The sequence below is a fragment of the Oryctolagus cuniculus genome, chromosome 10 (genome assembly GCF_964237555.1).
Source record: "Oryctolagus cuniculus chromosome 10, mOryCun1.1, whole genome shotgun sequence".
In the NCBI taxonomy this organism is placed as follows: domain Eukaryota; kingdom Metazoa; phylum Chordata; class Mammalia; order Lagomorpha; family Leporidae; genus Oryctolagus; species Oryctolagus cuniculus.
In genome coordinates this window covers 107,038,365-107,052,928 of record NC_091441.1, presented here as the reverse complement: position 1 = coordinate 107,052,928, position 14,564 = coordinate 107,038,365, and the positions used below count along the sequence as shown (strand labels likewise).

General features: G+C 46.9%; 1 long non-coding RNA gene across 2 annotated transcripts in view; it reads left to right on the top strand.

Annotated features, from left to right (window-relative positions):
* The first annotated feature begins 2,109 nt into the window (after positions 1 to 2,109).
* LOC138844119 (uncharacterized) overlaps positions 2,110 to 14,564 on the top strand; it is a 164,846-nt gene continuing 152,391 nt past the window's right edge. For both annotated transcript variants that reach the window (XR_011379585.1, XR_011379586.1), the window contains exon 1: positions 2,110 to 2,246. This is a non-coding gene — a long non-coding RNA (uncharacterized lncRNA). The remainder of the gene's footprint in view (positions 2,247 to 14,564) is intronic.

The window sequence follows — 14,564 nt, the reverse complement described above, 5'->3', positions numbered from 1 at the left end:
CCTGGGCATTTTTTGGGTGTTTAGAGGTCAAGAGTCATTTGGTACCTGTCTATCTAAAGTCAGTCTCAAAGTGGGTTTTGAAAAATGTATGAAAATGTGCCGTTGTTTCAAGTGACTTGACTTACTCCTGGGAACCCCCACCCGCCAATGCTATGAAGGCTTTTTGCATTTCATCTCTACAGTTTGGTCACAGAGCAATTCTCCCTCATGAAAGTATGGAATATTTGCTGGGTGTGAGGCTTAGCTGGAGCTCAGGCAGAATATGCATGTCTTGACACAAGGCCCTTACTTGCTTGATAAAAGTGGTCAGGAGGTTTAAATAAAAATCTAATTCCAAAAGACAAGTGGGGATTTAACTCCAGAAATACTACATCCTTGGTTTGAACATCATTGTTTGTGAAACTACCGTGTGCTTTCCAACTTTTTATTGTCTGCTTTCTCTCTCTCCCTTTGAATCTCTTCTAATGTCTCCTCTTTCATCAGGCTTCAGTAGAACTACTTTTGCTCTGAAGTCCTACAGCATTTAAAGACACTGTAGTGGCTTTCCATTTTTCCTTTCTTTTTCTTTTTTTTCTGCTGTGTTCCACAGTGAGAAATGAATTTGTGTATCAGTTCCTCTCTCTCTCTCTCTCTTTCTTTCTCTCTCTCTCTCTCACACACACACATACACTCAGAGCTATGGTTTGGAAGTGGTTTTTCTTCCAACAGCCCATGTGTTAGAAACATGATCTCCAATGAGGTGCTGTTAAGAGATGATGGAATATTTAAGAGGTGGAGCTTAGCGAAAGACAATTAGGTCATTGGGGGCCCTGCCTTTGAAAAGAGTGAGTTAGCATCGTGGTCATGTGAACCTAGTTAGTTCCTACAAAGGAGGCTGTTGCAAAAGAGTAAGAATGGCCCTTCTCTGCTCTCTGGCCTCATACAGTGATGCCCTCACCAGAATCTGAACAGATGGGGTCACCTGATGGTGAACTTTCAGCCTCTAAACCCGTGAGCTCAGAAAACCTCTCTTCTTATCCATTATTCAGCTCCGCTTCAGGTATTTTGTTGCAGCGACAGAAAAAGAGTCAGTGTACTTTTTTGTAAATCCAATTTGAAATTTCACTCTGTGTCTTAGCCTGGGCTCTCCTAGAAGTAGGTGGTGAGGCAAGGGTACATATCTAAGTGGTTTGTTTGGGAAAAGAGGCCAGGAAAGACGTCTAGAGAAGTGGGACAGTGGGCCAGGGGGAAGGTGCACATTATAGGCTGCATTATTAACAGCTGCTCAGCCTCACTGGGGGACTGTTGAGAAGTGGTTTTGTTAGAGTTGAGTTTGAGCTGGCCCCAGTGATCCTCTCCTGGCACTCAGCCTTGTGTGAATCCTCCCACTGCGAATGATGTACGTAGCCTGTATGTCCAGTAGGCAGCCTCTGAGATGGCCTCAGTTGTGTCCACTTCCTCCTATTCATGCTGTGCTGTAATTCTGTCCCCTACAGTGTGGGCCGCTTACAACTAGGAAGAAGTAGCTCACTTCTAACCAGCAGGACCTGGCGAAGGTGGTGAATAGCTCTTCTGAGATTAAGTTCCAAACAACACTCTGAGTTTCTTCTCACCTGTGCTCCCTTGTTCTCTCCCTCAGTGGCTCAGTGGACAAACCAGAGGTTATGCAGTAGGCTGCCTTAGGCAGAGATCCACATGGTGAGGAAGCGTCATCTCCAGCCTGCAGCCACTGAGGACCTGCACCTGCCAACAGCCAGGTGAGTGAGCCCTGGGAGTGGATTTCCCTCACCCCCTAGCTGAGCCTTGAGATGCCTGCAACCTTGGCCAACACCTTAATAGCAGCCTTGAGAGACCATGAGTCAGAGGCACCCAGCTAAGCTGTGCCTGTATTCCCGACCCACGGAAACTGTGAGCCAATCATTTCTTTTAGCTGCTGCATCCTGGAGCGATGTGTTATGTAGCAGTTGACAATTTACAGAGCATCTGACTTTGGAGGCTAGGTCATAAGAGACTTTGCTGTTCCCATGTCGATCTCTGATTCTCTTGGATTACGAACTCTGGGGGAAGCTGGCCACAGATTACAAGGACATCAAGAGGTCTGTTATGGTGGACTGAGATCTCCTGCCCACAGAGCCAACTGGCCAGATACACAAATGAGCCTTCTTGGGAGCAGATCATCCAGCCCCAGCCGTGCCTTCTGTGGACTGCAGCCCCACAAGACATCCTCATTACAATCCCATGAGTGACCTGGAGCCAGAACCACCCGGGTAAGTTGCTCCTAAATATACTGATCCATAGAAACTGTGAGAGAGATATTTATTGTTGCACGAAGCAGCTATGTTTTGGGAGTAAATTGTTGTGTGGTGATGGACAACTTAATGATACAGCGTAGAACAAGAGACTCAGAATTGTTTTATCCAAGGAAGAAGCTGGGGTATTTATACACCAGTACCCATCTGTCAGTGGATGAGGGGTGCTTCCAGGAGCTGCTAATTCCCCAGCACTTCCTTGTGGGCCCAGAGGAATTCACTGGTTTGAGGAAGCCTACAGATGAACGGAGTCGGGCACTGGCAGGTGGAAGGCATGGCGTTCACAGGCCCCGCTGATTCTCAGACTGAGTTGAGATCTCATCTACATTACTTCTCTCCCTTAGGCAAGCTTCGAGTGGCTACTCTCTGTCCAGTGCCTGGTTCCTCTCCAGGCATTGTTTTAGGTAGAGTGGAAAGAAAGACAAACACCTGTTTATATAACTGTGCTCATCTGTGGTGCTGCCTTTGTTGGGTGCTGGTGTTTCTTGGGCCAACACTGGCTTAATGCTGGTACTCACTGTGACAGGTGCTTAAAGGCTAAGCTTTGGGAGGGCATTGTGGTGCAGCAAATTAAACCTTCATTTGCAGTGCCAGCATCCCATATTGGGGTGCTGGTTCGAGTCTCCACTGCTCTGTGTCTGATCCAAGTCCATGCTAATATGCCTGGGAAGGCAGAGGAAGATGGCCTGAGAACTTGGGCCCCTGCCATTCATAGAGGGGACCTGCATATGCAGTTCCTGGGTCTTGGCTTTGGCTTGGCCCAGCCCTGGCTGTTGCAGTCATTTGAGAAGTGAACCAGAAGGTTCAAGAACTCTCTCTCTCTCTCTCTCTCTCTCTCCCTGTCTGTCACTCTAACTTTCAAATAAATCAATCTTTTTTTTTAAGGCTTAGTTTGCTTTCATAATGCCTACTTAGGTCCTTGGAGGTCCCTCTTGAGATAGGCAGTCACCTCTTCCACCTCCATTCAGCTTTGAGTACTGTCGTCTACCACACAGTCTCCTGTGCCTGCACACAGATCAAGTGTGGCCCTGTTCTGACTGTGGAGGGCTCACGACATCAGGCTCACCAGACAACCGCAAGATAGGCTCTTCTGGGCTCTCCTCTACAGGTGTTTCACTGCTTAGGCGGGTCCAGAGCGTCCCTGGGGGCAGAGGGGCCAGACTCCCCATCTTAAGAGAACCCCAGGTCTTTGGTGCTGACTCCTGGAGACTTCTCATTGGGCTGTGAAGTAGGAGCAACACTCACACCTGCTGGGAATAACCACTTCTCACATCCAGTTCTGCCTTCCAGTTGGTGATGTGGCTGTGGGGCCCAGCTTCTGTTTTTGGACCAACAGGAAAATCTGTCCCAGGAGCCTGCAATACAAACAGAGCACCTTCCACAGTGCTGGACGGTGTGTCTGCTACAAATGCTCGTTTCCTCCCTTTCCCCCAGTGTCCACCATGGAGGAGGCACCAGGGAAGTTGGCTTAAAAACATGGAGTTGAGCACAAAAACGGGCCGAGAGACAGGGAAAGGAAAAAGCCTCTGCATTTCTGGGACCTCGTGCAGAGCCTTACACAGAGTGGGAGCCCCTCTGCCATGCACCTCCTCTCAGGTGTCTCCCCTCAGGTGGATGCAGGACACCCCCGGGGTGGAGGAGCCTGACTCCCCATCTCGCAGGAGGTATTCACTGAAAGGATGAAAATCAGAGCTGATGCAGTGGTTTTTGTAGCAGAAAGCAAGTGCACTGAGGCGCAGGGGCCCCTCGCATCTCCCTCATGGGTATTGGACGGGAGTACAGGTGGGGGCCTTACCCGGCAGCCCAGGGGCCTTGCCTCCCCAGTGGCTCTCTTCTTGGGAAGCAGCTGCAACTGTACTGGCCTTTTTTTCCCCTGTAAAATGTGGCGAGACCTGAGACCGTCCCCATGCGTCCTCCCTTCCAGGGGGAGGCTGTGCAGTCTCCCGCCCCCTCCCTTTCTTCCTTCCTTTCTTGCTCCATCCATATATTTCTGTTTCTACTACAAAGGTCAGAAAAACAAATCAATGAGAAGAAGGACCCAATAATCCTAAGACCCGACTCGGGGATGGGAGGTGGGGAGGGGGAGCCGCTCAATAAAATGAAAGAGAATTAAAAATTCCCTGCGCCAGGCACAGCATGGGGTCCCCATCAAAGGGCCAGACAGCTTGGGTTGTATGTGCTTGGGCTGGATGCTTTGCGGCTGGGGAGAGATGGGGTCCTGAGCTTCCATCTCCCTGCTGCCTTCTCATCACACACACGCACAGACACACACAGAGGCACATACACACACACATGCACACAGATACACAAGGGCACATACATGCCTACATGCATGCGTGCGCATGCACACACACACACACACACACTCCTTGGCCCATCCCTTGATTGCTACAGAGAGCCGATGATGGACTGAGGCATCCAGCAGGCAGAAGGGAGAAGGCATCGGCAGCCCCTTTACTGCACTGCAGTGAACCCATTTGCCAAGGCTGTGCCCAAGATCCACATCCACCACAAGAGAGGCCAAATGCCTTCTGAGAACCAGACAAGGGTATTAACGGCTACTGAGGAACTGAATGTTACAGATCCTATGTGGCTTTTTCTGAACAGACCTTGGGGGAAAAGTGAGAAAATAAAAGCCCATAGATCTGCAAAGAGTTGAATCATCTGTTAAGGTCCCTCCCCTCTGAACGCAGCTCTTGCATCAAATCCTTCTTACACCTGCCACACTCCCTACCCCCAGCCGCACCTGGTTGACGCTCTTTCCTCAGATGCCCACTGCACCCCAGTCCTCGCCCACCAGAACACTTGCAGCACACGATCTGCCGTTCTTCTGTCTGTTCTGTTACATTCTTCAGTAAGGACCATCACGAGCAGGCTGGCAGAGCTCGACTGGAGCCATCATCCCTTCTGTGCCAGGTGACCTCGAACTGGTGATTTAGCTTCAGTTTCTCCATCTGTAAAACGGGGATAGTAAATGTAGTCCTTCTTTCAACAATGACTCTTCAGATATTTAAGCGCAGGCCTTTTGTCTCTGGTGTGTGTGTGTGTGTGCGCGCGCGCGTGTGCATGCATCAAAGTGTTCTCATAACTGAGGTTTTATTTGTGTTGAGAATCAGTATCAGTACACAGACATTTCAGCTTACACACAATTCTTAATCTGTGTACTAAAATCTAAAAATCCATGTACTATGATTCTTTTCAAAGGTTATTCTAGGGGCCGGTGCTGTGACATAGAGGATTGGGCTGCCACCTGCTGTGCTGGCATCGTGTATGGGTGCTGGTTCAAGTCCTGGCTGCTGCACTTCTGATCCAGCTCCTTACTGGTGCACCTGGGAAGGCAGCAGAGGATGGCTGAGTGTTTGGGCCCCTGCACCCATGTGGGAGGCCCAGAAGTTGTTCCAGGCTCCTGGCTTCAGCTGGACCCAGCCCCAGCTGTTAGTGGGCACTTAGTGAACCAGGGGATGGGAGATCTCTCTGTCTCCCTCCCTCTCTCTCTGTATCTCTGCCTTTTATATAAATGAATAAGTCTTTAAAAATGTTATTCGAATAATTTTCCAGATTCAAATTTGGAGGCAAATTTTCTCTTTTTTTAAGATTTATTTATTTAAAGTCAGAGTTACAGAGATAGAGGAGACTGACTGTGCCAGCTCAGAGCAAGAACCTTTTCCTAATCAGCCTCTGAGAAGGAAGCCTTTTGCAGGTTCTGTAGAAAGTCTGTCTTTAAGCCACAGCAGCATCGGGGCAAATACTAGGTCGCGAACAGTGCTGATCATGACCAAAGTCAGCCTTGGGACTTGAAATGGCAGTTTCTGGTTATTTTGGTAGAGAGACTTTGTAAAAATAGATGCCCAGTTTGAGAGTATTTTTATGCTTGTTCTTCCCTTGCTCCCTGCTTCCTTCCATCGATCCATCCACCCATGCTTTCTCCATCCACCCATGCTTTCTCCATCCACCCATCCTTTCTCCATCCACCCATCCGGCATTTTCTGGGTAGTTTGGCTGGTGCATGCTCTATGTCAGGCACTGTGCTGGCTGCTGGGGATGTAATGACATTTTCTTTTTTTATGTGCCTGTCTCTGACTCCCTGCCCTTTGAAACATCTCTGGTCGAGGTATGTGAGGTTTTTTGAATTCCTGCCTGGGGAGCCCAGGTTTGCCCTTAGATATCACGGACAAGCTGGGGAATGCTTCATGAGGCAGTGTTTGCTCAAGCTCAGCCCTTCCGCTCCTCTCTGTCTGTCATTAAGAAGGGCTCACCTGTGCCGCTGCCTGCTCTGGTCCTGGGCCATCAGAGAACTATTTGGAGGGCCCAGCATAAAAATGTAGCATTTTCTTCCAATTTAGACTCAATAAGGGTATAATCTTGCATTCTGAAATAGGAGAAAAAAAATGAGATAGGGCACCGTAATAATCAAAATGATACTTTCTTACATTTTTGTAGCACTTGAACTGTATCCAAGCTATTTTAATATTACATATTCTTTCAGCCAAGAAGGTAGAAGGTAAATATTATTAGTGAACACAGAAACCTCACTGGATTGACTCACTTAACAACCCTGCCCAAGCTGCCTGCTAGTCAGATCCGGGCAGTAACTTCTGACCTTTATGGAACCTCAGCAGGTAAGAGGTGTCAGTGTCTTAGAATCAGCCAGGCAGTCTTCTTGTGGGATGAAGAAATTCCTGTTAACCCTTAGTGTCTCAGCACTTCTGACCAGTTGGTCTGGGAGATGAAAATCTAGAGATGTAGCAGGCAGCTGGTGGCCTATCCCATGGGAACAGAGCAGGGAGGAAAGGAATAGAGGCTTGAGACAGTGTGACTCCATAGATCCTTCTGCCTAGGTCGATGACAGAGCCAAGAGTAGCATTTCAGATGATCGGATGGTACAAATTCATCTCATAGCAACTGAACCTCATGTAGCATTGTGAGATTTTAGTTTCAAAATAAAGGCTTCTTGCATTTCATGCATATATATATTTGTAGTATCTCATCCAGCAATGGACTTTGCAGAAATGAGATGATATCATTTGAGTCAGAAGACCATACGTGAAGAGAAATGGGCCTCATTCCTGACTGGAGAATGTGTTGTTAATACAAGGTTGGCCAGAGACAGGTGTTAGCAAAGAAAAGTTGTAGCTGTACGTGGAAGAGGGAATATTGAAGATGTTCTAGGGGGAACTCCCTTCTACTAAGACTGGGAGGCGTCTTGGAGAACAAGATGGGTTGAGTAAGGCAGTGTAATACGGGATGCTGCATGGACATTAAAAACAGGTTGATGCTATAGAAGGAAAGGGCCTTGAATAGGGCAATATTGGAGACCTGGAACTAGGATTGGAACAAAGCCTTGAATCAGAAAGTGGGTTGGCATAAAAGCAGACATGGAGAAGAAATAGGAAAGATCCTGAAGTCTCAATGGAAGAGAGAATCAGACTCTAAAGCGAAGGATCTAACACAGTGTTAAGTGTTTAGTAGACATTCAATGTAAATCATTTCCGTAGAAGATGTTGTGTGCTCAAAGTAGAATGAATCCAGGTAATCTCAGGGCAATTCTAAGAGAACATTCGTATGATGCACAGCAACTTATTTGGATTCAGGCAGTGAGTAGTTTGTTACAAAAAAGTTTTTTATAGTATGCATGAACTTTTTGAGGCTCCCTCTTATTACATATTGCTGTTTTTCTTGAAAATGTTTAACACTGAATTTTGGAGATGTTTTCTTATAGTACAAATATAGCTCCCTTGTTATTTTTTTTCAGCTGCATACTACCGCATTGAATGGACATATTATGATTAATTTAACCATTTCCAAATTGATGATCATTGGCTTCCTCCTGATCTTTTGCTAAGACACATAATGCTGCAGTGACCCCATTTTCAAACTTTTGCCATTTCCCACAAGTGTGAGTCAACCTTAAAGAAAAAAAATGCTGGACTTGGAATCAAGTGGCATCATGTATTTGTATTGTTCTTTCAAAACTGCGTTTTATTTACTCATTTATTTAGAAAATATTTACTTACTTACAAGTAGAGGGACAGAAAGAGAGATCTTCCATCTACTTGTTCACTCCCCAAATGCTCACATTAGCTGCAGCTGGGCTAGGTCAAAGCCAGGAGTCTGGAACTCAAGCTTGGTCTCCCATGTGGGTGATGGAGATCCAGTTACTCGAGTCACCACCTGCTGCCTCTCACGGTTTGCATATAGCAGGAAGCTGGATGGAAAGCAGAGCTGGGACTTGAACCCAGGGGCTCTGATAGGGGATGTGGGCATCCCAAGTGCCCCTTCACCACTGCACCAATGGTTGCCTTCTATGTATTTGTGTTGTTGAAAGAGGTTTCCTGGGCTGGTGCTGCGGTGTAGCAGGTAAACCCGCCACCTGCAGTGCCTGCATCCCCTATGGGTGCCGGTTCAAGTCCCAGCTGCTGCACTTCTGATCCAGCTCTCTGCTTCAAATTGGCCCAACTCCAGCTGTTACGGCCATTTGAGGAGTGAACCAGCGGATGGAAGACTTTTCTTTCTGTCTCTCCCTCTCATTGTCTCTAACTCTACCTCTCAAATAAATAAATAAAAATCTTTAACAAAAACAACAGAAACAAAGAGGTTTCCAAGTTTCCTTCACAGATATCTAACAATTTACACTTCTATCAGAAATACATGAAGCCAGCGCCGCGGCTCACTAGGCTAATCCTCCGCCTAGCGGCGCCGGCACACCAGGTTCTAGTCCCGGTTGGGGCGCCAGATTCTGTCCTGGTTGCCCCTCTTCCAGGCCAGCTCTCTGCTGTGGCCAGGGAGTGCAGTGGAGGATGGCCCAGGTGCTTGGGCCCTGCACCCCATGGGAGACCAGGAAAAGCACCTGGCTCCTGGCTCCTGCCATCGGATCAGCGCGGTGCACCAGCCGCAGGGCGCCGGCCGCGGTGGCCATTGGAGGGTGAACCAACGGCAAAAGGAAGACCTTTCTCTCTGTCTCTCTCTCTCACTGTCCACTCTGCCTGTCAAAAAAAAAAAAAAAAAAAAAAAAAAAGAAATACATGAAAGGGCCTGTATTTATATACCCTAACAGTGTGACAATCAATGTTTTGATTGTTCATGAGGCAATTTCTCTATTATAAAATGCATTGTGAATCTTAAGTTTAAGAGTGATTGACTCTCTTCTGGAGAACTGTCAGTTATTTGCCCATTTTTCTATGTAAAATCTGGAATTTGCATAATATGTATTGTATTAATGGACTTTTTGCATTAGTTTGAGTTGTAGGAATAGATAAAATTTATTTTAAAAAGTACTGCCCCCAACTGAGTGTATAGCTCAAAGACACAGACAGGAATCAACTATTGCCAGTCCATCTGGACTTGGGAACAAAGGAAACTCTGGCTTTGTCCAACATCATTCCCATAGGGTTCACCGTGAGGTCGGTACAAAGAAGCATTTAAAAAATACTCAATTTATTTATGTATTTGAAAGAGTCAGAGAGAGAGACAGAGAGAGAGAGAGAGAGAGAGAGGTCTTCCATCTGCTGGTTCACTCCCCAACTGGCAGCAACAGCTGGAGCTGAGCTGATCTGAAGCCTGGAGACAGGAGCCTCCCCCAGGCCTCCCATGTAGGTGCAGGTGCCCAAGGTCCCTGGCCATCTTCCACTGCTTTCCCAGGCCACAGCAGAGAGCTGGATCGGAAGTGGAGCAGCCAGGCCTTGAACTGGCGCCCACACAGGATGCTGGCACTGCAGGCAGTGGCCTCACAAACCACGCCAGAGCGCCGGCCCTAAAATACTCAATTTCTGATTAGCAAATGAATTAATGCTAAATGATGGAGCTTGAAGAATTTTCTCATTTGGCATTGACTTTCCTCTAGAACTTGGTTCTTGCCCTTATGGATGGTACTGTGGGTAATCCAGGCACCAAGCATTCTTCTGCTACATCAACTGGAAAAGAAATGTTGGAGAATGCAAGGGCCTTATGCTCCAAAGATCCTCCCTACAGCCCCAGGGTTCTGGGAGCTAACTGATGACATTGGTGGTGCCCAGTTCTCATGTGATCCTTCATGTTACCATAGCAAAACGGAGTGAGATACAGGCAAATTTGATACCCTATGTCTTTTCTCCCATGAACTCCAGTGCCTTTCTTTTTCTCCTCAATATCAAAACCACTCTACGAAAGATTCTGCTGTCAATAAACTTCTTGGTTTGGGTTCCTCCAGCCCTTTACCTTGTGAGAGGGGCTTGGGTATCAATGGCTTATTTGGATAGAGAATTCCAATGGGCAAGACGGAAAATGAATCAAAGAAGAAGCCGCCAAAGGAGCGTGTGCCGGCTCTCCAGTCTCTGCTGTGGTCAGCTGGCTTATCTTTCCACTGGAGAGGCTCTGCAAGGCAGTGCAGGTGCATGCTACAGAGTTAGCCCACTCAAGCTGCAAGGAAGTCCAGGAGATGATATGCTAATTCCAATTAAACTCTGTGTCTGGCCTGCTACAGAGGTTGCAGAATAAGGGCAAGAGCAGTTCCTCAGGCCCCTGGCACTGTGGCTGGAAGATAAGCTGGCAGCTACTTCCTGGATCTGGTTGAGGGAATGTGGGCAGGGCACTGACACCCTCTGTTCCAGCAACTTATACTGTGGCCGCGTCTGTAGCCTCACTCTGCCTCATTCATTCCTGCAGCCTGTTTTCCTCTCAGCATACAGAGTCATCTTCCTAAAATTAAAAGCAGATTCCTTTACACTGCTGCACTTTAGATGAAGCTTTGCAAGGTGCATGTGGCCCCAGCTTCATAGCGTACAGCTACCCCTTACCCTGCACACCTGAGGTGCCTGCGGTTCCCAAACCCTCTGCCCCTTTCTAGAACTCCCTCTTGCATGCATCTCACCCCCCTGTGAATGTCTGCCAGCTCTAACTGTCTCCCCTTATGCTCTAGCTGCTATAAGCATCCTCACAGCCAGGACAGGGCTGAGGGCTTTTTTTCCCACAACCCTGCAGCAGGTCCTTACGAGCCACCTGTTGAATGGATGCCTGATTTTAAATGATGGACAGAGAAACACCAAGGAAGGCATCAGGAGCAGATAGGGGAATGTTCAAGGGTAGCTCACAAAATTTTGTGGAAAAAATGGAATTAAAGATAAGTTTATTTTGGCACACATGTTTTTAACTTTTATTTAGTAAATATAAGTTTCCAAAGTACAGTTTATGGATTACAATGGCTCCCCCCCCCATAACTTCCCTCCCACCCGCACCCCTCCCATCTCCTGCTCCTTCTCCCATTCCATTCACATCAAGATTCATTTTCTTTTTTCTTTTTTTGACAGGCAGAGTTAGACAGTGAGAGAGACAGAAAGAAAGGTCTTCCTTTTTCTGTTGGTTCACCCCCCAAGTGGCCGCTATGGCCAGCTCATTGCGGCTAGCGCGCTGCGCCGATCCGAAGCCAGGAGCCAGATGCTTCTCCTGGTCTCCCAAGCAGGTGCAGGGCCCAAGGACCTGGACCATCCTCCACTACCTTCCCGGGCCACAGCAGAGAGCTGGACTGGAAGAGGAGCAACTGGGATAGAATCTGGTGCCCCAACCGGGACTAGAACCCGGGGTGCCGGCACCTCAGGTGGAGGATTAGCCTAGTGAGCTGCGGCGCTGGCCAAGATTCATTTTTAATTATCTTTATATACAGAAGATAGATTTAGTATATATTAAGTAAAGATTTCATCAGTTTGCACCTACACAGAACATAAAGTGTAAAATACTGTTTCAGTACTAGTTATAGCATTAATTCACATTGAACAACACAGTAAGGACAGATCCCACATGAGGAGTAAGTACACAGTGACTCCTGTTGTTGACCTAACAATTTGACACTCTTGTTTATGGCATCAGTAATCTCCCTAGGCTCTAGTCATGAGTTGCCAAGGCTATGGAAGCCTTTTCAGTTCGCCGACTTTGATCTTATTCTGACAGGGTCATAGTCAAAGTGGAAGTTCTCTTCTCCCTTCAGCGAAAGGTACCTCCTTCTTTGATGGCCCGTTCTTTCTACTGGGATCTCACTCACAGAGATCTTTTATTCAGGTCCTTTTTTTTTTTTTTTTGCCAGAGTATCTTGGCTTTCCATGCCTACATTTTTTTTCCATTTTTTTAACTTTTATTTAATGAATATAAATTTCCAAAGTACGGCTTATGGATTACAGTGGCTTCCCCCCCCCATAATGTCCCTCCCACCCGCAACCCTCCCCTTTCCCACTCCCTCTCCCCTTCCATTCACATCAAGATTCATTTTCGATTCTCTTTATATACAGAAGATCAGTTTAGCATACATTAAGTAAAGATTTCAACAGTTTGCTCCCACACAGAAACATAAAGTGAAAAATAATAGATGATTTTTTAAATGATGATGAAATCAGATCAGACCTATTGTCAATGTTTAATCCCAGTGAGAGTCAAGTTGGGAATTGATAATTTCTTTTTTTTTTTAAGAAGATCAGTTTAGTATACATTAAGTAAAGATTTCAACAGTTTGCACCCCCATAGAAACACAAAGTGAAATATACTGTTTGAGTACTCGTTATAGCATTAAATCTCAATGTACAGCACATTAAGGACAGAGATCCTACATGAGGAGTAAGTGCACAGTGACTCCTGTTGTTGACTTTACCAATTGACACTCCTGTTTATGGCCTCAGTAATCTCCCTATGCTCCAGTCATGAGTTTCCAAGGCTATGGAAGCCCCTTGAGTTCTCCGACTCTTATCTTGTTTAGACAAGGTCATATTCAAAGTGGAGGTTCTCTCCTCCCTTCAGAGAAAGGTACCTCCTTCTTTGAAGACCTGTTCTTTCCACTGGGAAAGCCAGAGTATCTTGGCTTTCCATGCCTACATTTTTTGAAATCCATGTGTAGTTTATTGATAATGTGAATTTCTTGGTTGGGGTGGGGGGGTTTGAAGTAGCCTTGCATTTCAGAAGAAAGGGAACAGATAGATATTTACTAAGCACTTAGCAGGGTTAGGAAGCTGTATCATCATTTAATCTTTGTAACTATCCTGTTGTAAACAAGAAAACATGGGCAGAGAGATGAAATGACCTTACCAGAGCCACAGGATGGTGAGTGCTATAGTCCAGATGCATGTGCTGTGCTGGCGCAATGACAGGAACCTGTTTGTCTGTGATTATTCCCTTTCCTTGCTCACTGCAAGGTCAGTCCTGTGGATGTAGGTCTTTAGTGCTCACCCAGAATGCCCACCTACCCCCTCACTAGGGGCGCAGCAATGTCTCATTGAGCCCTGGGCAGTGGGAAGCACACGGGAACCTGGCCCTGGTCCTCCTCTTTCTCCACCATCACTCTTCAGAGCCTCTCTGGGTTCTGGACATCAGTGTTTCCGTTGTCACACGGTATCAGTGCCAAGTCTTACTAGGATAGCGCGCTTGTTGGAATCCTCCAGAAACCCACTTATCAAACGTCCCACGCCAGAGAGGTCCCAGCTCTCCAGAAACAAGTCCCCTTCCATCAGCCTGAGATGGAATTAACCTCCCAGGAGACCCCATGCAGCCTTTATGAACCAATCAAAATTGGTTCCACATTGCGTTTCCAAGGGTTTTATTTTATTTTCCCTCCAAATCTTGCAGCGGTTGCATTAGGCACCAGCCTCCGCAAGTTGCTTAGAAACTGCTTTGCGTCAGCTGGCGCATCCAGGTCTCCATGTGCAGGCAGAGTGATAAGCACCACTATTTATTTTTTAAAAATACAGACATACAATTAAGGAAAATGTTCTGATGTCTGCAAAGTACGGCTGGCAATGCATAGCCAGTGAGAGAGGCCTCAAGGCAGAACAGAGCTGGGGATTTCAATGAGACAATGAATAAATAAGGCTCCCATTTGGTCCTGTCTTTGTGAACTTAGGGTCAATGCCATTTTTAGGCAACTCAATTTTTAAAATATCTCCCAATGAGGATTCTACTCTGACCATGCCCAGTCCTTTAGACCTGAAGATGTTTCTTAAGAATGAGATACTTGCAACTCCGTGTCTTATTCTTCTTAATCCGAAAAAGGAAGAGAAGAGAGGATGTGGTGTGGCCATGGGTGTGTGTGGTTTGCTAGCCATGCATGTGTGGTGCCTCTGCTAACAGCACTTTGCATTTGCGCTTGGTCACTACCTCTCCTCTATTCGAGGTCACAAGGTTTGTAGAGGTGATTGTATCCACTTGGCTCCAGGGAATAGACACATGACACAGGCTTTGCCGGGGTGAGGCTCAGGGCTGGACGTAGGTCCCACACTGCTTCCAAGAGTATGCTTCACTGGAACTTTGGGGAAGGTAGAGACTGCT